Raw genomic sequence first — 24,750 nt, forward strand, 5'->3', positions numbered from 1 at the left:
TTGCCAGCTGCTGCTGATGCCAAGCTCTGAGGGGCCTGATCCCTCCTTTTATGGAATGCACCTGTCACCAGTGTCTAAAGGAAGCCTCCCTTCCATCCCTCCTCCCCACCCCACCTGTGTCTTTGCTGGCTCAGGTCTGTGACAGCCGGGAGCAGCTGAGCACCTGGCAAGTGTTAACATGTCTACCTGTAAGGGGGAACTAGCAGGAGGGGGGCCTGCAAAGGCCCCTGCAATACTGGTGGACAGTAACCTAAGTTGAGTCATGAGGGGATCTGGTGCAGAGATTTGATAGACCAATCTAGCCTAAAGTGATGAAATCTGATACTGCACCCACCCACATCTATCTTAGATTGTGTTCCAGCATTTCTAAACCAGTCTATACACACAGCACTTCTGTTCCATTACAGGCTTAGGCCAGTTTTCTGTCACTTATACCCATTTATGTGTACTGTCTGTACCTGACTCTAGTATTTGCCTTACAGACAAATCTGGTGGTGGAGGGAGGGGAATGTGCTTTTGTAACTATTTAATGCATATGTGAATTAATACTGACAACTGAATTTGAGAGTCTTTAAAACTTTTTAATTATGATATATTAGGCCAAATATAATAACAAAAATTAACAGCCATGTATTGTATCAAGCCTCATACTGATTTCTCATTCTGTTTGCCAGTGCCTACATTTTTTTAACTTTAAGTATATCTTAGTAAATAATGATGTCTTTTAATTCACTGAAATTAGTCTGTCAGATTTCTTTATTAGGTGAAGCTGTATTTTTAGTGATTCTGGTGAAGCCATATATTTATATTAAATTAGTTGTTGGTAATATTCCATGTTTAGTCTTTTCTCATATTATTGGTGTCTAGTTCTCTAGGCTCATATACACAGGCTTCATTTTAAGAATGTGAATCATTTCATTGCACCCAACTGGATGATTCATGTCCTTAAAAATAACTATGCACATAAATGATTGCAGGATCAGGGCATACCTGCACATATCAGATGATAAAAACTGAAATTTATTCTTGATTTTGACCCATATTAGGTTCTATTTCTTCTATCAGTAAGTGCTATAAAAATTCAGTTATCAAACTGTATTTTGTGATGAAAATTCAAAATGCATTTTGAAATAAACTTCTAAATATTGGAGGTGACATCCATCTATTTTAATCAAATCTGTTCACTCCTTTAATGTGTTTTCCTTCACTTCAGCTCATGTCAGATCATGTGCAATGGCATGTATATCTACTTACCTATAGAAATTTGGGACTGTGGAACTGACCAGTGAAACTAATGCATACTCAGTAATAGAAGTTTAACATTATATAGGTAGCTAAAGAGATTCTTGTTTCTTATATTTAACTTTTAATATTTCTTCTTATTTAAAAAAATCCCCTCACAAATGTTCACAAGGCACACAATTTCTTTACTTTACTTTATATGTTGATGCATTGGATCATATGTAATTTATTTCTAATCTTAAGAATATGCAAGGGTAGAAATGTGCAATCCTAAATGCACTGTGACAGCTAAAGCTCTAATCCTTGTTTATACAATGTTTTTTCACCCAAGTAGTTACATTTATATGATTGGTTTTGCACCTATGACTAAGGATTACCAATCTGAGTAAATATATCTATCGTTGAACCCTGGCTTGTTGTGGGTACTTTGAAAACATGAATATTACATATAAAAAACCTATACCTGTTTATTAAATATAGAACTATAGCATTAGTTTATTTTAAAAATACATGGGATCCAAATCTAAGTGGCACACTGGCCCCACTGAACTCTAAAGAATTTTTAACATTCACTTAATGGAATCTAGATTTCAACCATGGACTTTTAATTTGTTGAAGCAAAAACTGATTTTTTCTTTTGCAAACCTGAATTTAGGGTCCTATGTTTCTCCCATGACAGATGATGCCCCTCATAGTTAGGCAAGATGGGGAAGGGGCTAAATATATTTTAGGTGTTTCTGTTGTCATAAACTACTACAAAAGAATGGTTCAGCTAGAGAATAATTTTTAGAGAAGTCTATACTAACTTGCGATTTTCCTCCTCCTAAGATTTGGCATTGTTCCAAAACCTACTAACTTGTTTGTAGATTTGAATGTTGCTTAGACAAGTATATCTGAAAGTTACCCTCAAAACCAACTGTTATCAAGTACTTGCAGTAACATTCTTGTCTCTGACACATTTTGATGATCCCTCCCCATAACTTCAAAGCTTTATGGAGACGCCAGGAAATTCTGGGGGGTGGAAGTTGAGGCTGTAAAATGGGGATAAAAGGTGGGGCTTCATTTATGACAATTCAAGCTCAGGAAACATCAAGGCAAGATTGATTTTGAGTACTTCTGTAGTTTGAGTTGAGCATTTATTAATATTTAATTTTAGGTGTAGTTTCAGTTTTCTTGTATAAAGCAAACAGAGCCAAAGACAAAATTTTAGTCCCCTTGATATCAGTGGAGCTTTACCTTCTGATTGTAATACTTTCAGGTTTCCACCCAGAATTTATAAAGCACTGTGCATAAATACTGCATAATATTTATGAATGTTGATATAGTTATAGAGTATATTTATCATCTATCAAATTCTAAGTAATTTCTGTGTCTCATAGGGCATGTCTACATATTCATTAATGTGCTTTTGGTAATCCACATTAAATTTAGCACCTCCATTGTGAGGTACTAGAAAAAGGTACATTAGCCTCTTTTAATGCTCATTAGTGAAAGTGCACAGTCTTTTTGTGATGTTTTAATACGCATTAAATTAGGTTAATGTGAATTAAAGTGCATGTGTAGATTCTCCCACTATGAGTGACTTGTACAAATAGTAAACTGATAGAATTGTAGAAGTTGCATACAAAGAAATCATATTTTAATTGTCCATCCATATCATAATTTCAGGAAATTTTAGTCTTCTTCCAACCATTCAATAGTATATAATAATATTAAGTAAATGTGGATATTTATGGTTAGTCCTATTTCACTACTTTGAAAGCTAAGAGTAAAGCATGTGCTTTAAGTTTTTCTTCTGCCTCTGATTATTGTTAATGATCATTTGACTGAAAATGCAAGAACATGTGGAGAAGAAAATGGAATAGAATAGTTAGACAGGAATGATATGTAAGATATACTTGGAATTGATCATACTGTGGTTCATTCAGTTAGGCTAGTGATCATAAAGTGGGTTATTTTTCTGAACTGTCTGCCGGCGCAAATTATTTGCTTGACAACCTTTGAATTTTGTGTTTTGTGAATATCGATTTCCAATGGAATTGTCACTCTAACTGATGAATTTGTGTAGGTTATGGAACAAGGATTTTGTTTTTTTCCTGAAGTAAATCCAGTATGAATATCCTTGTTCTCCCACTCCTATTCCAGGTAATGGGGAAGAAGGATGGAAAACCTTGAAAAGACTCAGAATATCAAAGAAGAATGGAAAAAAGAAGGAAAACAAGAGACAAAGATGAATGTGAAAAGAAGCACAAAAAGATTTTGAGAGATGTTTATTGTTATTGTGCTTGCTGTGGAAATAGAATGTATTAATTTACTATTACTGTCTAGTCCTAGGTCTACTGAAGACAATCACAGAACTTTCATTAACTTTAAAAGAGCTAAATCAAGCCCATAGTTGCTATGATGCTAAGACTATGGATAAACTGTTTTTTTCACAGATACATTGCAATGCACTATGTCGCCATATATGGCACCCTACTGCAACATAGTGATCGTGTGTCTACACACGATTGACAACTACATCACTATAGCGGCACACTCCCCAAGTATGGTATGCCGCTACAGCAATGTAGCAGTGAAGTCTACTCACGTGTCTTGCACACGGTGCAGTAACCACCCATACTGCATCATACTTTAGTACTTCCAAAAGGAAGTACTAAAGCATGGCATCATAGCAATGCTTCCATATGGCAACATATAGATGCGCCCATAATTTCTCTTTGTAGAAACTTGTTAGTTTTTCCCCCTGTTCCTCTGGGTATATTTTCTGCTTCTCTTTGAATGATTATTTCTATCAGTTTTCATATTAAACCTGATTAGGCTGTAATTCTAAAGATCACACTCTTTTTCTTTCCCCCAACCCCCCCTCCAAAGAAAGTGATACATGTATAGCCTTGTAAATTCTGCTACAGCAAATAATTTAAATGAGAACTTTATATTTTTTACTATTTCTTTCATTGAATAGTTTGAAGTAATTTAAAAAAAAAACTTTTGAGCAGCACTGGTAAGTTGTGACTAATTATCTAGTTTGTTGTAGCATCTGGTCTTTTGACACCCAAACTTTTCACAGTACCTTATGTTTTTTACCTAAAAAGAAATCCTCATTAGGCATTTATAGAAGATCCTCTGCTGGGAAGATTAAGGAAAGAACTCTTTTAGTTTTCCTGCAATATTATTCTTCTTAATACCTCCATTTACTCCATTCTCCACAGATTCTCTTCTAGGTATCTACTTTTGAAATCTTTCAAGAATGTGTTGTGCATGCTTTGACTTGGTTTAACACCTTTACTTTGATGTTGTTTATTAACATAAAACATGTATTTTTCACCAATTAAGATCACAAGTATATTTCTTAGAATAGTGAAAAAAACTCATACTTTAGGTTTTAGAAACAATACATTTTATACCAAAAAATGGAAACACATGGTTGTTGGTTCATTAAATGCTTCATTTTGTTAATTTCGGTTTTTAATAAATACCTCAGTATCCATCCCAGATTGCCAGTTATATCCTCTTCCTAAACCCAACCTTGAGTTTTCACTTTCAGTAGGTCAGACTGGACTTGTATTCCAAGTCCCAGCCCTATAATTAAAACAAACAAACAAACAAAAAACCTCGTCTTATTCTGCTTCATTACCAAATACTTTTAGCTACCTCATTTATATGCTTACAAGTGTCAGCAGGAAGAATTGTAACTCATTTTTCTCAATGAGAGTCTCCAGCTGATCAGAAAAAAAGTAATCTCTGTTATTCTTCCCCTGTTTAAATCTGTAATTAAATCCCCCGTTTACTAGTAGGATGTCCTACATACACATATAACCTCTTAAAAATACTCTCTTGCATGGTATATGATCATTCCATATGAAAAACTGTAGGGGCTTTGTGGGGCTGGGGTATTGTGGTTGCTAAGGTGCATGGTTGATAGCCCATAGCTTGTAAATTTGAGGCCCTGGAGCCTTGTCAGATGGTAATTTGGGGGCAACTTCTGCAACTCTTAACACCCAAAACTGATTTTAAGCACTCCTTATTTGGCTCAAAGTTATGTCACTCCAGGGCAGGATTATCTTTGATCTGTGCTATCCAGCTCACTTTACACTAAGGTATAACCACCCCACACCTTCTCCTACCTACTCCCCTCCCCACTGGCCCAGATCAGGCCCACTGCCCACCCTCCCCATGCTTCCCAGTACCCCAGAATCCCATTCACGGCTCCCTTTCCCCCTCCCCTGCTTTCTTCTGACTTTCCATGATATCTGTCCCAGGGGAGCAGTCAGGGAAGGGTTAAACTGTCTGCCCCACCACTGGTCCTGCTGCTATGCTATTTGGGCTAGAAGGGGGACATCTCAGCTGTAGTGATGGCAGGTTAACGCCTTCCTGCCTGGGACAGAAAGTGCTGGCAACCACAAGTAATGCTCTGGGGGTGGAAGGAGGCAGGAGGGAACCCCAAGGGGCAGGGGGAGACCTGGGGGGTGGAGGGAAGGAACTGGAGAAGTTCTGAGGGCAGGGGACAAGCCTGGAATGGGAGATGGGGGATTCATGCCCTTTGGTCTGAACCATGACTGCTCCAAACTTGAGCTAGAAGTAACATGGATCACCATTTGTATGACTCACAGTATAAAGTATAACAAGGCCCTAACATGCCACCCTTCTTCATGTTTCACATATATAGCCTCATTGACATTGACAAAACCACTCATATGGTAACATTCTCATAGATGTAAGTAGAGAAGTCACAGGTATAACATCATAATCAATTAAATCAAAGGTGTGATCAGTAAAGGTGGATTTACCTTGAAAAAGAGAGACATTTCTTACCAAGTATTATTGTTATCAGGAAGCTACAGACACTTGAATGAACCATTGCCTCTGTTTCTAGCAAGAATTTCTATGGTTACATAGTGTTCTTATTACAGGAAATCTAATTTCTTGTGCAGCAGATGTGTGGTACTTAAGACAACCATTTAAAGAAAAGGTGGCCATTACAAATATCTATATATATATATAGATATAAACTATATATAAGGAAGGAGCTGAGGCCTGGCAAAGGGATGAGACTCTGTAGGTATGGGGGTTTCAGACAGCCAGTGTAAAGGAGTATGTTGAATCCAAGTGTTGGGAAACTAGAATCAGGAGTGTCATCCAGAGGTCAAAGTTAGAAGGTATGCTGGGGTGGGTAGCCAAGAGATAAATCTGGGAGTCAGATTGAAAAAGAAGCTTTAGAAGCTGAAGGGTCAGGCAGAGCTCAAGATCTGAGAGTGAGTTAGGTCAGGAAGCTGAGGGATCAGTAATCTTGGATGGTCAGAAGTTATAAACATTACAAAAGTTACAAAAATGTAGTCACTGGGTGTGTCTACACATGGATTTAGGAGTGCCTAAATTTAATTTGCATTAGCTTAATTCACATTAAGGCAATTTAGTCTCATATCTACACATGTATATGTTGAAGATCGTTAACGCTGTGTGCACGGACTGATGTGGAATTAAAGCTAGTCCCAAGTCAGTCAATACACAGCATTAATTTACCTTAATGCATCTCCATGTGAATTAATGTGCTTGAACTATTTATACCTAAATTTGATACCTGCTTCTGCAGGTATCAAATTTAGGCATGACTAACCTAAACTTGCTATTTATAAGGTGCATTTAGGGTGTGCACGTGTAGATGCATGCCTTCAATGCACCTTAAGTTGGGTTAAAGAGCCTTAGACACATGTAGACATGCCCATTACAAAGGAAAGAAGTAAAAACATTTATGATCTCCGCAATTTTGACCCTATGTATCATGGTGTGGTGTTTTATATCAGTCACAGCACATTCGTATCAAAAGATACTATGAGATACACTACAACAGGGCTCATAAAACTTTCTTGGATTCAAAAGATCTAGTTGTAATTGAGAAAGACATGCTGTAGAAAAAGCTCAAGTTGTTCTAACACTGCTTGAAAATGTTTATAAATCATAAAATAACAGTAATTTTTTTAATAGAAAGTATTATCATCAAAAAGTACTTGGAGTGAGTTGTTCACTTCCTTTTTTGCATAGCAAAAGGATTCTCTGAGGTTTCTTTCTGTTGACTCCATTCAGCCACTTAGTTTTCAATCTTGGGCATTACATATGCTTCCTATACTTATTTATTCATTTCTTAATATGGAACTCAGCTAGCAAAGAGGACATTTAGAGCTAATTTGAGCCATTCACATATACATTTCACTCAGTTAATAATGCACTGAAACAATGCTGTCCTGCCAGGCAATACAGTATTTGAAGTTTGCTGGATAGTGTATATTGACTTTAGTGCACATTGACTTCAGTTGGATAAATCTGAACGTTGGTTTACTGATTCCTATAAAACTGGACATACAAATAAGTATGAAAATCAACCTCTTTTTACAAAAGGATTTTTTGGATCCAGCACATCTGAAAACTAAATATACCAGAATATTATGAATAGGGCATTTGTTTTTGCAATAAATTACTTGCTTATAGTCTATGTAATTTTTAAGATGAGCAAAACACATGAAACCCTGTTACACATTTCAATGTGTTATCTGTACATCTTTGCTGTTCTGAATTTCCATGCAACTTGATGATTCCACTTGCTTAAACAGCTGTTAATATTTTGGATTTAGTGTTTGCCACCTACAATATTTTACTATCTTCTGAAGAAAGCTTTTAGCAGAGGTATCAGAAGAAAGCCAGGTAATACTTTTAAAAGCTTTAATGTAGCATTGATAATAATGGGCCTATGTCTGCTCTTGCTTACATTAGATTTATATGGGTGTAATATCAGTAACTTCTGAAGAGTTACTTCTGATTCACACTATTATAAGTTACATCAGAATTAGTCCTGATGTAAAGGGAAGAAGAGCTTTGGGACCCATCAGGATAAATGTGCTATATAAAAGCACACACATTAGTATAAATGTAATATACATATATATAATTAATGGAATGAAATGTATGTCATCCCACTACTAATTCAAAAATGTAAAGCATGTTTACCCGATTATATAAGGAAATTGGACTAATTGCACCCTGAATTTTTACAAAAAGAAAATCACGAGAAAACATCAATCACAAATGATTTATGAAGTAGACTTTATTCAGTTTATTCTTCTAAAATATACTCCTCGAGCAGCAGCGATTGGTCACCAGGGGGCCCACACCCCATTCAGTGAGATCAGTCATGGGGGACCCCTCCCTCCGGTCACTGACTGGTGTCAGGGGGCCATGTGCCCCCTCTGATTCAAGAGGCACCAGTTGCCTATGTCCTCAAGAGTACCTGAGAACTACAGAAAGGTCATCCAAAGATATTTTAGGTGGGTTTTGCTCTTACAGGTGACTATTATTTTTAAAGGGGGAGAAAAAAACTCTTTACTCAATAGGTTTCTTCCATATGTACACTGGAAGTCACTAGCTGACATTAGTGACAAAAAAATTTGCTGTTTTATTTCTATTAGCCTTACAGAAACATTGCAACTACAATTGAGGGATCTGCAAATTCTATTCCATTTTCTGATACATCAGTGGAGTTGTTTACTAAATTCCAATCATTTGCATATGTACAACTCATTGAAGACAATGGGTAAGCCAGCTGTCAGGAAGAGCGTAATTAGAAGACAATGGACATGCACAACTGTAGCTAATAGATTAATCTGAGCTTCACAATTTTGTTATGGGTGATGGTACACTTGATGGAAAGAGCCTAAGCTTCTCCTTAACTAGCTTTTCCTTAGACTAACTTGGGCTTCAAAACTTTTGTTACAGGTGGAAGTACACTCAATGGAAAGCTGAATTTCTAGGGTTTCTAGTTCAAAGTTAAAATCTTTTCACCAATAAACTGAGAGTAGAAATTGTTGATGGACAGGAAATTTGACAAATGGCATATCTGCAGAGGCAGTTTTTAGCCTATGAATGCCCTTTAGAAAAATACACTGTCTTTATTGATCATCTTCTAAGATTGGAGATTCTTCATGGAACTATCCTAGACAAATCTGTGCTAATATTACCTTCTACTTGTAGACCATAAGCTACAAGTGAAAACCCAAACAGCCTTAAAGTTTGTAATATTTCAGAATGTGTTTCAAAATATTAGAGGGGCAAGGATTTTCATGCTGAACTGGAACATTCGTTATGAAGAGAGATGGACTGGAACATTAGAACCAGGGAGAAAAAGTCCTTGTTGCTCTTGGTGAAAAGGCAAAAAGCCCTAAGTGGACACTGTCCTGTCTGCCTTTGTCCTGTCTGCATTATACAGACAACTCTCAGCATTAGCTGGCATACCACACTGTCCATGCTGTGGGGGAGGGGATGGGAGCAGCCCTGTTTCAGCAGCCAGAAGTGAGGGGGTGGGGCGGGGAAAACCAGGCAAAACTGCTGTACCTGCTGTCTCTGCTGGATCTCCAGCCACAGAGCAGAGGAGTGGGGCTAGCTCTGTTATGGAATAGGGAGCCCTTCTCAGGGTTGCAAAGTATCTGGGACACTGGAGGACTCTGGGTTAAGTTAAACCACGAAGGGGTCTGGGACAGACCCCTTCCTGGTTGAGCCAAATCAGTTAAGTCTAATACTAATACTACATTCAACCAGGTGTATCTCAAACCAGTTTAGGACATTTTCAGACTGCTTTATGTGTACTGAATGTCTGTTCTGTTAAAGGCTTAAACCAATTTCTGATCACTGAAACTGGTTTATGGGTAATGTCTGTCCCTAGCCATGGAGAACAAGATCACCACTCCCTGCCTAGAGCAGAAGGAATGAAATGTCAATAAAAATAAATCAACCAGAACAGCTTTTTTTTTTGCTAAGGGTTCAATTTAGAGTTTAGATTATTTATTAATATGTGTGCCAGCCAGTGGTTAGGCAGCATTAGTGTGCAGTCTCCTTCCACTCAAAATCCTATACCTTAAAGTGTATAATTTTCTTTCTTTGCTAAAGGCACTTTCCCTGCTGTAGACCAGCTGTCTGCACATGATGTCCCCAGACTTCTTTGCAAGGTTGTTAAGAGACTCAAGGAAAGAATTTTATATTCTTTTGTGAGTCTAATGGTAATTTTCTACCTGTCTACCTGGTTTATTTTGGCCCTACCTTTATGCTGTAAGTACAGGTGCAAGCATAATCAATGAGCCTGTTAGGACTCCACAGTGTGGGAGGTATATGGCTATGTGCATGCTAGCTGAGCTTAAATCTTAGAAGATGAGGAGGAGGAAACAAAGCAGAAGGGCTACCCCATACTTCGGCTCTAATGGATAGGTGATTACAGTCCTTCTCCTGAAAGCCAGGGACCTAGGGTCTATATTCTCTCTTGCCCAGAAGAAACTTGACCCTGTATCTCTGATTCCTTAACACTATGCCCAAAGAACCACAACACAGATCAGGCATTTCCTGAGTCTTCTCCAGTGCTCTTTTTTTTAGGCTGTCTCCTTGGGCAGCCAGGATAGAGATGTTTTTAAGTGAAATAGCAGACACTTTAGACAGGAAGACCTCTTGAGTTCTAATCTATGCTCTTGTCCCCAGTGCATCAGAAATATATCTTTTCAACTGCTGCCCATAATTATGAAATGAAAAGGACACAATCTTGGCTTCAAAAGGAGCGCTGAAAATAATTTTGTATATTACCTAATCTGTGGTGTGGGTGTTAAATGCCTTAAACTATGGTGTGGGCATTGAAGCACTGTGCTAAGGAGAAAGACAGAATTTCAAACCAACTCTGAGTAGGCAGAACTAGAACCCAGTTGCATAGCTTCTTAGAAATCTGTCTACATGCTTCCGACCAGTGCAAAGCCAACTATACATACTCAGTCTACATATCTATACCTCAGGGAAAGTAAAAGGGCTATGCACATGTAAGTGGCATTACTGGAACTCACATAGCTAAAAAATTACTATTTAGACACACAAAGGATATAGATTTCAAACAACTCTGTGGATTAAGCCCAGATTTCCTGCATTTCCCTTCATATTTTTCAGATCCTTACCTGCTGGTTCAAGAAGATGAGCCAATGCAAATTCCTAAGTGGGACTGAAATGCTTGCAACTTCTAATACTGACTAATCATTCTGGTTTAGGATGCATAATGGAACCATTTTGAAGCCATATATAAAACAACATAAACATGTTATTTTTCTTTCTTAATTAACCATTTCTTCAAAGGTTCCACACATACTTTGCATCCTTGTCTCCTACATTTAATACCTACCTACTCAGTCCTACAGTCCTTATTCATGTGAGGCACATGTGTAACATCACTGTAGCAGGGCACTAAGGTGCCTGCTACTTGGAAAGCCGGAGCAGTGGCTCAGGTGCTGGTTGCTAGGGCAACTGGAGGGAGTTAAGTACACACGCCTGTTTGGTCAGCTGAATGGAAGGGGCAGGGCCTGGCTGAGCCATAAATCACAGGCCAAAGCCCAGAGTGGGGAAGGCAGCCTGTGGCCAAGGAGGAAGGAGCTCAGCCCTGAATGTGTGAACAGGAAACGGCCTGGATGCTTAAGCAGCTAGTGACACGGGTGAGAGATGGAACACCTGCTGTGTGGTTCAGAGGATGTTTTAGCCATGAGGTATAGATTTGTGTTATAGCCAATTGGCTTGTGTTTTGGTTGTTGTTATGCTGGAGGTTCGGGTGAGGCTATAAGGTAATGGAGGAGGCCTCATAGGGGAACCACATTAGAGTGTGGACCCCAGACCCAGAGAGAGGGGCAGCACTCCTGAGAAGTCCAGAGAAGGGGGCAGTGACTGTGAAGCCAAAAGGGTGCAGCAGAGGAAGTGTGCCTCCCAGCCTGCCAGAAAAGACAGTGCAGGCAGGGCATTGACCCAGAGCATCCATGCAGCTGAGGGGGAGGCATCATCCCCGAGTGCCAAGGCCAAGTTGCAGTATTGGGAGAGGGCTGACCCTGAGTACCCCTGAAGGCAGAACAAACAAGGCCGTGGAGAACCTGAGCGCCAGTGAGGCTCGGGGTGAGCAAGAAGCCCCAGAGAGTGGGCAGAGAGAAGCCCCAGAGAGAGAGGGGCAGCGACTGACATTGAGCACTGTGAGGTGCAGCATGAGGTGGGACTTCAGAGAGCCCGAGCAAGATGAGACTGTGAAGGGACAAAACGTCAACAGGGCGCAGAGTGAGACAGGGCTGTAGAGTGCCCAAGTGTCAGGGAGACCGAGGCGGGTCTGGCACATAGCAGGAAACCATAGCCAAGGGAATGAAGGGCAGCCTCCCTACAAAAGATAAATACATAACATCAAAGACATGACAGGCGAGATTCCAAGGGTGCTTAGAAAACTCTTGGCATGATACTGAAGGTGGTCCTTAGGGGAGTGCACGGTGACCCTAGGACTCCATCCTGCTATAATCACTAAGCCACATCCATTAGTGGAACAATAGTGTTTTAAGTAAGAATTGCACAGTCAGGCTTCACGGCATATCTTACAGTTCAGAGGGTTATGCTTTCTCCCCAATGCTGGATAAAGATTTTCCAATACAGAAGAACATCATTACATAATGAGGTAAGATCTTAACAGGGTCCACTTCCCCTAGAACAAAAATTGGACTTGTTGTTTGGAACCTGGAAAAAAAGTACAAAATCTAATAGAAAATATTTATGATAAGGTGGAGCAGGAATTATGTGTGTAATCTGGCTGGTGGGCTAAAATACTGGAGAGCCATCATACTCTTCCTCCTCTGTCTTTTTTAACACCCTCTAGTCATAGGTCTTTGTTTGGCTAAATCTGTCAGTTAAGCTTAGCCAGGTATGTAGATATGGAGCCATGTACCTACCCTTCTGTAAATTCTCAGTATCCATATGGATGCCTGTACATCCACCATTCCTGTGGCAAATTGTTTTTAAATGCCAAAAATGGCCATTTGGGGATGTAAAGTGAGATACGTTTCTGCCCTGAATAACTCATGTCACGGAGTCACGCAGGTGCCCCATGACTGTGAGGGTGATTGGCAGAGTTGCCAATCACCTAGGCAGCTCAGGTGCCGGTTGCCAGGGTGACCAGCTGGGTCACGTGGCCAGAAGGGGGCAGGGCCCGGCCTTTATAAACAGCTTAGGCCGGAGCCTGCCTCACAGTTCCTTTCTGGTTGCCGCAGGAGCAGGAGCTCTGCGGCTGAGCTGAGCAGCCCGAGGCAAGTGGGGCAGCCTTACCAAACTTACCGGCTGCGATGATGCAGGGAACAAGATCACCTTCAAGGGCAGGTAGATTCGGAGGACCGGGTGAGGCTATTGGGGAGCGAGGAGGCCTCAGCAGGGCCCCCTCCCCCAACAGCTTGGGGGGCTCCAGAAGATCATGCCAGGGAGGCACAGGCCCCAGAGGGGGCGAGGCCCCAGAGTGGGCGGGGCGCAAGGTGCGCGGTATTGGGCCCCAGAAGGGGTGAGGCCCCAGAGGGGGCGAGGCGCAAGGTGCGCAGTATTGGGCCCCAGAAGGGGCGAGGCCCCAGAGGGGGCGAGGCGCAAGGTGCGCGGTGTTGGGCCCCAGAGGGGGCGAGGCACAAGGAGCGCGGTATGGGGCCCCGGAGGGGGCGAGGCCCCAGAGGGGGCGCGGTGCAGAGGCGATAGCGCTGGCCCAATGGCGCCGAGACTAGGGCGGTGGTAAGGCCGGCCCAAGGGCGCTGAGAGTTGGGTGGCGATGGCGCTATAGGCCCCGTGGGGCGCCAGGTGGCCGAGAGGCACCCGCAGTGATAGCGCCGGCCCAATGGCGCCGAGACAAGGGCGGCGGTAATGCCGGCCCGATGGCGCCGAGAGTGGGGCGGCAGTGGCGCTATAGGCCCTGTGGGGCGCCAGGTGGCTGAGAGGCACCCGACGGGCAAGGGACAAGACGAACGTCCCCCGGAACAGCTGCGAGGCTTGGGGAGTGCTAAAGGGGAGGTTTGGAGGCACACGTAGCCCTTAAGGCAGGGCACAGATAGACACCCCATTGGGGAGCAGAGACAGGAACAATGATACCGTCCACCAGGGAAACAGGCAGCCTCCATACTATATATATTAGACATCAAAGTCGTGGCGGGCGAGATTCTGAGGGTGCTACGTTCACCCTAACGTGACGGTGAGTGGCGCTAGGGAGTTTCACGGCCGCCCTTAGCGCCCGCTCCCTCACAACTCAAAGATAAACAACAAAGTCTAGATGCAATATAGAACATAAACACTTACCAGTTAGCAACAGCAAGCCCTTACATTTAGGCATCTGGGTGCTGTACCGTAATACAAAACCCAGTGTTAAGCAGCAAGATCTGATTTATTCAGATAACAATAATAGTCCATAGTGTTTGTATGCATGGAGAAAAATACTAAACAAAGTATACTTTATGTGGAAGAGTAGGGAGGTCAGTTGTTTCTGTCAGGTTCACATCACAAATAGTGGAGTCATGAAGGATACAATCTTCATTTTAGTGTCTATTATTGCTATACAATACATAACAAGAGTCAGGCACCTCATAATGGCTCAGTCACTGAGAAGAGAGTTAGCTATTAGAACATACTAAACACATGGGATGTTTATGAAATCCCACCCTTAGTGGTACAGGGAGACATCATTATCCACTTGGGAGTGAAAGCCTGAGATGTTCTCTGGCAGGTAAGCACCTGCAACCATGTTTTCAAAGAACTGAGCAAGCATCACTGTTATGTTTCTTTTTATTTTTTTTTAATGTACAGCCAGAGGAGATTATACCAGCCACCTTTTATATAATAGTAAGTGATTGGAACACTTTCACAAAAGGGGAAGGAATGCCTTTCTCAGTCTAAGGGGCGTTTAAGCCCATATCTCTCTCCTGATGAGAACTCTGTAGTTGCATCAACATTTTCAGATACATGGTAAAGAGGATGACACAGATTAATATTTCTGGGACTATACAAGCGAATAGTGTAGCGTAATGGTTTCCAGTCTATGGTATGGGTGCCACCAGTGGTATGCAGACAACCAGTAGTAGTATGTATGCCCCATCCAGACCTTCCAACCACAAGGGTGGAAGCCAGGCACCTACATGTATGCACGCCCCAAACATACCCTATGACACCTCACTCCAACCCTTATGGGTGGAAGAGCTTGGCACTGCCAGCACACAGCTTCTGGGTAGGGCTGCTGCTGCCACTGCTGCAGCCCTTGGGGACCTGCTCCACTTCCCCAGTCTCTTACTGGCTGTGGGCAGCACATAGGGAAGTGCGGGGCAGGTGCTGCAGCTAAGCAGGATCACGAAGCATGGGGGTGGGGCTGGAGGCAGTACAGGGAAGCAGTGGCAGCGCGGAGCTCAGCTGGGCAGCATGTGGGTCTGACGGGGGGGTGTACCCTCCACATGCCCCCCATGGCATGCAGGCCATGCAGGTGGCAGCAGCAGCAAGCAGGGGCACTCAGGGCACTCATACCTGGAGCAGGTGCCCAGTGGGGCATAGCTCCAGGCAGTGCTTCACATTGCAGTGAGAGGCACAACCTCTGCTGGGCCGTCTGTATCACCAGCACTTCCTGCATGAACATACATGCAGCTCTTGCACTCACCAGGCATGGGAGGGAAGTTCTGAGCACTGGAGCCGGGTGCCTTCCCCACCAGAGTTGCACAGCACAGGAGGGAACCCCCAAGTACCTTCTCCTGGGGGGCAGGCAAGGCAGCTAGATCCAGCATATGGGGGCTCCCTCCCATGCCCAGTGAGTGCATGGAGCACTGGCAATACAGACTGCCCAGTGGAGGATGCGCCCCTCACTGTGATGTGCACCACTTGCCAGAGCTGCACCCCACCAGGCACCTGCATCCTGAGCACCCCTGCCTGATGCTGCATTATGCTCCCCTGACCTGCCACACCCTCCCTCACACCCCACAAACCCCACACATCCACACCCTGCCTCCATAGCCCACTACATGTACACAACACCCAACATACCCTATGCTCTCTCACACATAGCCACACACCCTCACACACCCTACACACACTCTAGCACACACACACACATGTGCGCGCACACACACACACACATGTGCACACACACACACACACACACCACCTTAAGTGCTGGTGGTACTTAGGTTGTATTGTTTTAAATTGGTGGTGCCTGTCAGAGTTTGGGGACTGCTGGTCTAGTGGTTGGAAGTACAATTTCCTGTCATTACTCATTAAATTATTTCTGCCAGGGAAGGCTCAAACCAATTTGTTGTATTACCCTGGATCTCTGCCACCTCTCTCAAGTGAGAAAACAGTATCTTACAGTGTCAATTGCTGCAAAGAGGTCTAGGAAATGTTTGCTTTCTATCTATTGACAGGAGGAGATTTTCATTGTTTCTCATTTCCATGTCCTGCACAGACTTGTGAAGAGTCTAGAATATTACTTTTATATGCTCTTTCTTCAAGGCAATACTGTGACTCCTTCAGTTTTACTTTTGGTCACTTCCCCACAGTTTTATACATATTTTTAATAGGGGTCACATCCAATACTCAGACTAGAGTCTTCCTTAAAGTACTACTATGCTGTTTGATTAAGAGCAGAAAGCCTAAAACAAAAAATTCTTCAGCACAGACATGTTTTACCAAGATATTGATACTGTATGCCTTTTTCAAATAACACTTTGTATATCTTACAATGTGTGTATTAACATTTTAGTCTTTCCTGATACTATATATTTAAGAATATGCAAATGTCTATTGTTGCAATACAAATTTAATTTTATTTGTAATTTTATCTTTGCAGGTGCCAGGTCTTTGCAAGGAGTCTGTAATCTGACATTTTTTTTCTTTTAATATACCTCAGTACATGAACAGTGGCAAGTCTGAAATGCCACAAGAATTACGGTCTTCACAGTAAGTGGAGCTTTTTTTTCAGAAAAGAATCCTTTTAACACCTCAGTTTTCAAGAACTGTAGGAAAAAATTATCAGTAAATCCATTAACACTAAATCATAATTTAACTGTAAGAAAGTAAACTTTAGTTAAGAAACCTGAGCATAAGATTTTCTGTACAAATATTCAAAGTAAGGCCCTCCTAATGCTGTGTTTTGACAAAAAGGCAACACAGCATTAATATTTTATATTGTCTCTATTCTATAATGTATTTGCTTCATGTTTGACTAGGTACTTGAAATTCTCTTTTCTCTTTTTCTTGTTTTTAACTGAGTTCTGAAATCACTTGAAAGCATTCAAATTCTATGATTTTTAAGAGAATTCTTTTTTTTTCTAACCTAGGCTTAAAATGGAGTGTTTTGCTCACAGATGCAAAGCATATTATTAGTTTTACACTCTCAGCATATACATTTCCATTTTAGTCTCAGAGGCAAAATATAGTACAAAATACTTGCATATATGTCAAATGGCTTAAATGTGATTATTGACAATAATATTAAACTGAAAAAGAAAGCATTGTGCCTATTTCCTTATTTGATCCTGTAATTCAACTCAAGAGGTCAAACTGCTTCCCTGCCTCTGTGCTTTACTTTGCAGAATTGGAGTATGGAAAATATTAACTTGACTCACACTAAAATCTAGTCTCCTTAATTTGCTAATTCCTTACATTTAACTCAAATCATTCATTATGTACAAATTTTATGTTAATAAAAGCAAGTAGAATTGCTATGATTTTAAACTTTAATTATAGGGCACCACAATAACTTGAGTGTAATTGGCTATCCCATTTAAAATATGGTAAATTAACTGTCAGTGTTTTATGTTGGAAGATATTTTTGAATAAGAGAGAGAGCTCTTTGCTATTGATAACATTTTTTTTCCAAACAAAGTGATACTCAGCCCTTTCAAAATGAGTGCACTCCTTACATCTAGACTGATTCTAGCAAGATCACCTCTCTAATTTTTTAATCTGACAAGAGTATAATATTCAGATCATTGTAACACCTACATGCAACACCTAGAACACATTCTAAACTAATTATTGTTCATACTGTTGCTAACTGAAATGAACCCCTACTATAAATGGTACTTCTGTACTTCTCTGTCTGTCTGTAGTTATGTATTGCAATAATTCCATCAGATGAATCCCAAAATTTCAGGGAATGTCTTGGCAAAAAATACAAAACTGTTAAGTTAGTTTGTCTACAAAATCACTGCTTGGTCACTTGGTTCACATAGGCTGGGAAGTGATTTCAAGCTTAGGATGAAAGTAAATTATAATGGAAGTTTCTGGCATTAAGGCATCAAAGATGTGCTTCTGCCTGCATCATAACAAGTTTTTTAAGAAAATCTGGCTGCTAGAAGCTCTGGACAGCCTATTCATTTCAGCTGTGTCCCCTTGTCAGTCAGCTTTAAACAGTACTTTCCATCATGTCCCATGATGCCTTTGCTGCAACTCTAGCTGTAATACAATCAAGTTTCTTCCCTACTTAGGTAATCTCCTTCCAGTCTCATCCATGATTCCCAAGCTAACTCTAGGATTTTCAGAGTATTGTACCCTCACCTGCACTTCATTAATTCAACATCAGCAAGGCCCCCTCTTCCACCATTATGGACAGCCACTGTCAGTGGAGTCCGTGAGCCTTGCACTGCTCTGGGCCCTAGCTTCCCCCTATCCCAATGATAGGTGCACTCATCACTCTCCCCTTTTGCACCATAAGCAGGGATCTTGGTTTTCTCTGATTAAATAACAAAACCCCAATTTTCAAATTAAAAAAGAGTAACCCAAAATCCACATTTTTCTGTGATTAAAATGAAACACCACACACATACACACACACACACACACACACACACACACACACGGAGTAGTATTTCATTTTAATCATGGAAAATTGTGGATTGCAGGTTACAGAGAAAACCAGGGTCCCTGATCATAAGGCTACATCCAGACATTTAAAAAGCTTGAGGCAGAATCTATCTATGTTATGTGCTTTTCTGTAAGTGGCATAGTTTAGGTTGGTAGCAAACAGAACACACATTTGACCTTAGAGGTGGGGTGGGGGGCAAACCTTAGATTGTTTTTTGAAATTTTTAAGCCAGTCTGTGTGCTGAATTTCTGTTCTGTTACAGGTTCATGCGCCAAACTTCTGTTATGGGTATAGATCAGTTTCTGATCACTTATGCTTGGATAATCAAATGTGGGGTGAAAGACCCAGTTGCTTGAACTGTCTGCTGTATATATACAATATAGCATAAAAACCTTTACTGAATTTATTATCTATATTTTGGTGGGGCTTAGGTTGACCTCGGTTTAGATATTCATGGAAAATCTAACACCGCAGTAGTTTTGACCTATATTGCAACGACAACTGTACATATCTGCAGTATCGCCCTAGGTGAAATGTGGTGATATGTTCTTGGGAATGCTAAATTTGTAAAATATAAGGAACCACACTTAGTACAGGTTCTGATTCCTAAACTCCAGGTCAGGTTCATAGCAGATATAAAGCTGTCTTGAAATGTGAGAAGCAACTCTGATTTGCAACAGCTGAGAAAAATATTATAACCTATTTTTGCTAGACTGAAAGAAGTATAAAATATCTAAAACATAATCAAGTTACTTATGAGAAAGTTCCTTGTGAACAAGAAAACTTTACTATGTGGTTTTTTTTTTCCCCTTACATGATGATAATATTCTTGGGATGAAAATGAGAAGCCACGAGCACTCCACCACAGAATGGATAATTGCCCTTCATGCATTCCCACATTCCATACCACCACATCTCCTTCATGAGCCTGAACCATGAGTAGAGATATTTGATGTCATCATATTGTGGGGACAGAGTAAACATTTGTCAGGGCCTAGCGTATCTCTTTTCACATGTGGCCTTATCAAGAAAAACAAGCTGTGGTGGGAAGCTATTTAGGGTGTATGGTTTCCTGCAATCTCCATTCATCAGAACTACTTAATTGTAATTGTCAGTCTCATGCTTATTCAGATTGCTGTTATTTCTATTGAACTACTATCTTTCTGCTCCCTGTGCTTTCAGCATACAGTAACTTACAGACCTCCCGGCATTAGTCTGGCAGATACTTATGTGAGAGTAGTTTTTGGATTAAGGGAATTATATTTAGTCTCCATTGATACAGTTGTTGAATCTTACAATATCTTGTGCAACATGACAATACAGACATTGGCAGTCCCATATTATACCGGTAAATTCATCTTTTAAGTTTGAGAAATGTTAAAGCTAGTTGGAATTTACCAGTCCTTTGGACACTGGGAAAAGGCATAATAAGGAGCTATCACTGAGACAGCTGCCATCTCCCATGCAGATTGGTATTCTAGTTTGTTACTGCAGATGAAAAAGACATTCTGGGCAAGACACTCAGGTGTTCTGGCCCTCCAGTGCTACTCCAGTGGTACAGACGGGCCAAAGAGCAAATGGGAAGGTCTAGCTAAAATTAATCAAGATGAATATCACTTCTCAACCCCACCTTGGAGGAATGACATGTAAGCATGAGGTAAAATATGAGTGCCTTTCTGTTTAATGCCATCTGCTGTCTGTCCCTTTAAGAATAATAGATAACTAATGTACAAATTGCTTTGATCTACACTGGGTGCATCTACACATGCTTTTGATGTGGCCTAAATTGATTTTGATATAAACCCTTTCAGGCAGGTGTTCACACATGAAGGGATTAAGGGGCAGATTTGCTGCTCTTTGCACCAAGTTTCCCGCAGCTCTTCCACTGGGAAGAGCTGTAGGCTCTGGCTGCAAATGCCAGCACCCAGCAGCCATCCTTAAAAGCCAGCCCCACTTTCTGCTCTCTGGTTAGCCCCTTCCTTGCCCAGGAGCAGTGTGCCAAGTGTAGGGGCAGCATGTAACAGCATGTGGCAGCTCTCTCTTTGGCTGATCTGAGTCCCTACTCTATGGCTGCTCAAGCCCCTGCTCCTGGCAGTAATGAGTCTTTGGTCCTGCTGGTCATTGTGGACCACTGCAGCTCATTCACACATGTGAGTACTATCTAGGTGGCAAGCATGATGACCATGAGTTTCAGAATTCCAACCTGCTAGGCCTGGTAGACAGTGGGATCTTCATGCTGGCACTGTCAGACCTACAGCTGGGAGCCATCATGGTTCCATCCCTGACCATTGGGAACCCCACCCACCCACTCCTGCCCTGGATAATGCAGCCCTACACCAACCACCTCAGCCCCCACCAGACCCACTTCAACTGCTGCCTCTGCCAGACTCACACCCTCATGGAGTGTACCTTAGACTGCCTCAAGGGCTATAGATATGCCCTGACCATCCACCTCAAGTTTGCTGAGCCCAAGGTCATCATTGCAGCCTGTGTAGCTACATAACATCTATGAGATCCCAGAGGGACCTGTCCTATAGGGCCTGGGTGGAGGAGGCATGGCAGGTGGAGGATGCCTTTATTTCCCGCACATCAAACAGACCCTCTCTTCCCCTTCCCTCTCCAAAACAGACCCTTCCACCACCTATCCTACCCAACAACAATAAAAAAAACCCTCTTCCCTGTGAAAACTATGTACAAAGTGATTTTTTTGGTACCTTGGAGTGGGGGGTCAGGGGCTGGGGACACCTGGGTTTGGCACCCTGGCCTCTGGTTGTTCCCCATGAGTGTGGATGTTGTGGAATCTGCCCAGTCTTCCCAGTCAGCTGGAGTCAGACTTTGCATCCAAGGATAGGCATGTCCCTATCTCCCCAGAGGTCTAGAGACCTACCAGGTATCCTCATCTGGTTTGACCTCCCCGTCAAGGTGAGGTAATTTACCAGGGTGTGGCTGCTGTCACATGCAGAAAGCTACTTGGAGCCACAGGTGAGAGTTGCGTGCTGGTGAGGACCAACAGAGGAAGAGACACTCAGGTGAGTCCAATGTACTCTTTCTCTGGAGGTGCTCTCTCAGACACCCCAAACACCCCCACCCCTCCATCGTCCACCTGTAGAAGAGGAAGGGAAATCTCCAAGTTTGTGATGACCACAGGGGCATCTCCTTCCTCTCAACTGCTGACAAGATTCTCATGAGAGTCCTCCTCCACCAGCTGACTGACCATCTAAATGACCTACTGCCTGAGAGTCAATGTGGCTTCAGAAAAGGATGCAGAACTACTGACATGGGGTTTGCAGCCCAGCAGCTTCAAGGAAAGTACGGGGAACAGAACATCGACCTTCTCCTCTGTTTGTTGACCTAACCAAAGCCTTCAACACAGTGAACTGAAAAGGCCTCTGGGAAATCATGAAGAAGTATGGATGCCCCAGAACATTTATCAATATGGTTCATGATGGCATGTGTTCTTGGAATGGCATATGCTCTGACACTTTTCCGGTCACAAATGGCATCAAGCAGGGCTGTGTGCTTGCACCTACCCTCTTCAGCATGGTATTCTCTGCCATGCTGTTGGATACCTTCTCCGATGATGACTTTGGTATGGGCATCAGGTACCATTTTGACAGAGACATCTTCAATCTGTGCAGGCTCTGAGTGAGCTCCAAAGTCCAGACAGCTGTGCTTTGCTACTTTCTCTTTGCTGATGAGGAAGGGGAGGCAGAAGCCCCTCTCCGTACATGTCCTAGGATCCTGCCCAATGAGACCCAGTACTCACCACAGGGACTTGGATGAGTGGTAGCTGCAGGAACATGCCAATGCAGGCTCGGTGCTTCCATAGCTGCCTGAGCCTGTGGATCAGCGAGCCCCGGGGACGTGGCCTAAAAACAGCACAGGATGCTCAAAAGGCAGCTGGGAAACACCCAGCTGTCCAGAGGGAGTGGAGAATACCACCAGAGAGAGATGGGTGGTGGAGCCAAGTAAGAAGCAGCAGTAGGGGAGCTGGCTGCATGCTGCTTCTGCTACAGCAGCCTGCTTTTGGGGGCTTTGGGGCAGTAAGGGGCACCAGCAGGGCTGGGAGGAGTTCTGCAGGGGCTTTTAATTTTAATAATGGAATTGGGGGGTTTTATCAGAGAATATGTGATTTTTCATGCAATAATTTGTGATGTTTTTGTCAGAGAAAACCAGGATCCTTGCTGATGACTCTCCACCCGTGGCTATCTCTGGTTCGTTGTCTCTCTGTGGTCACACATCCACATAGCCTTCTGGGCTTTCTTCTAATTTGGTTTGTTCCCCAAAACCAGGACTCAGGCCCCTCTGCTACTCTGGGGCCTGGTAGCTAGTGTCACTTATCTTGTGTTATAGACACTATGCTGCATACTTCCTCAGTTCTCAGGGTATGTGTCCTTGTTGTGTTAGATGACCTGCCTTGAAGGCTATGATCTCTTGTTATGGAATGGTCCCCTCAGTTCTCAGGCTGTGTCCATCTGTTGGCCTTGTTGTGCTAGAAAGCCTATTTTTAGGGCCATGAGACAATGTGTGTGTCTTCCAAGCTTTTTGGAAATCCATTTAACCCCTGCTGCCCATATTGACCTCTTATAATGCATATATCTATACCTATAAGCTAATTCCCCAAAACAAACCTTTAAATACTGTTTCTAAGCCGACAAGTGGAATAGAAGCCCTCCTTCAATTACATGTCACTGTAAGTGCTAGGCCTTGGCAGGGGCTCGGGCAGGCCACCCATGCTGCTAAAATAGCATGGCTGGGGCCTGGTTCCTGGAGCACAAGAATGGTACCCAGTTGCTGCATAAAGAGCATGGACTTTCAGGCATGGCCAGACCGACAATTGGATGGTCATGGCAAACTAGTGTGCCTGCAAGGCCCTTACCTTTATGCAGCACTGTTGCACCAACCAGTTGTGCCCATGCTTCTGCATGACAGCACTTCATATATGTGGGAATTGGAGTGCCCACCCCACTCAGACTGGCACTGTGCCTTTGCATTGCCCCACATTGCCATGAGGTTGTTAGTCTCCCCCTTGGTCCAGCTAGGTCCTTGGGTGGAGGGCACTAGTGTGAGCATGGATGTGGTCACAAATCTGGGCAAGGAGAACGAGGCCATGGGGGGTCCCACTCTGGCTCTCTGGGTCCCCGCATGGCTTTCCTAGTGCTGCTCAGCCTGGGCAGCCACCTGCAGTACTCAGTGCAGGGCCACAACATTGCAGCCAAGCCGCAGAGGCAACGTCCCACAGCACCTGCATATACATGGCAAGCTGCTGGGGTGTTCTGCAGATAGGTGACTCTGGCTCTGCTGGCCAGAAGCTGCCTGTAGGTGGCACTAGGGGATGACAGGTTGGCCAGATGCTGCAGTGGCCTGCAGCACCCTGCTGGCCTGGACAGCACTGTCCTGGCAGCCACACAGCAGTGTGATGCCAGGCAGTAGTGCTGGGGTGCTGGCAGGCAGGCACAGCATATCTGTGACCTGCCCAGGGGGACACAGGGGACTGGAGTGTCCTCAGACTCCCTCTGTGTGTGCCCCAGGGCTCAAAATGTCTGCAAGCCTTAAAAGCCTGAAGACAGGGGCTGCCATAGAAGCAGTCCAGGCCTGGGGCAGTAGAGGCTCCTAGCTTACAGCCCTGGGGCTGGCCTGAGGTTGGCCCTTTAATTGCTAAGTAGATCTGGGAACAAACTTGGTACCAGGTGGCATCTACATGTACATTACGGTGCATTAACTAATCCTGCAAATGCAAGTGGCTAATTTAAGCAGGATTAAGGGTTTTACTGCTCAGTAAGCATGTACATGTGTAGACACATATGCTAATGAGCATTAATGGGTCT

The sequence above is a fragment of the Crocodylus siamensis genome, chromosome 1, assembly GCF_052110815.1.
Source record: "Crocodylus siamensis isolate JL-2025a chromosome 1, ASM5211081v1, whole genome shotgun sequence".
NCBI lineage: Eukaryota > Metazoa > Chordata > Crocodylia > Crocodylidae > Crocodylus > Crocodylus siamensis.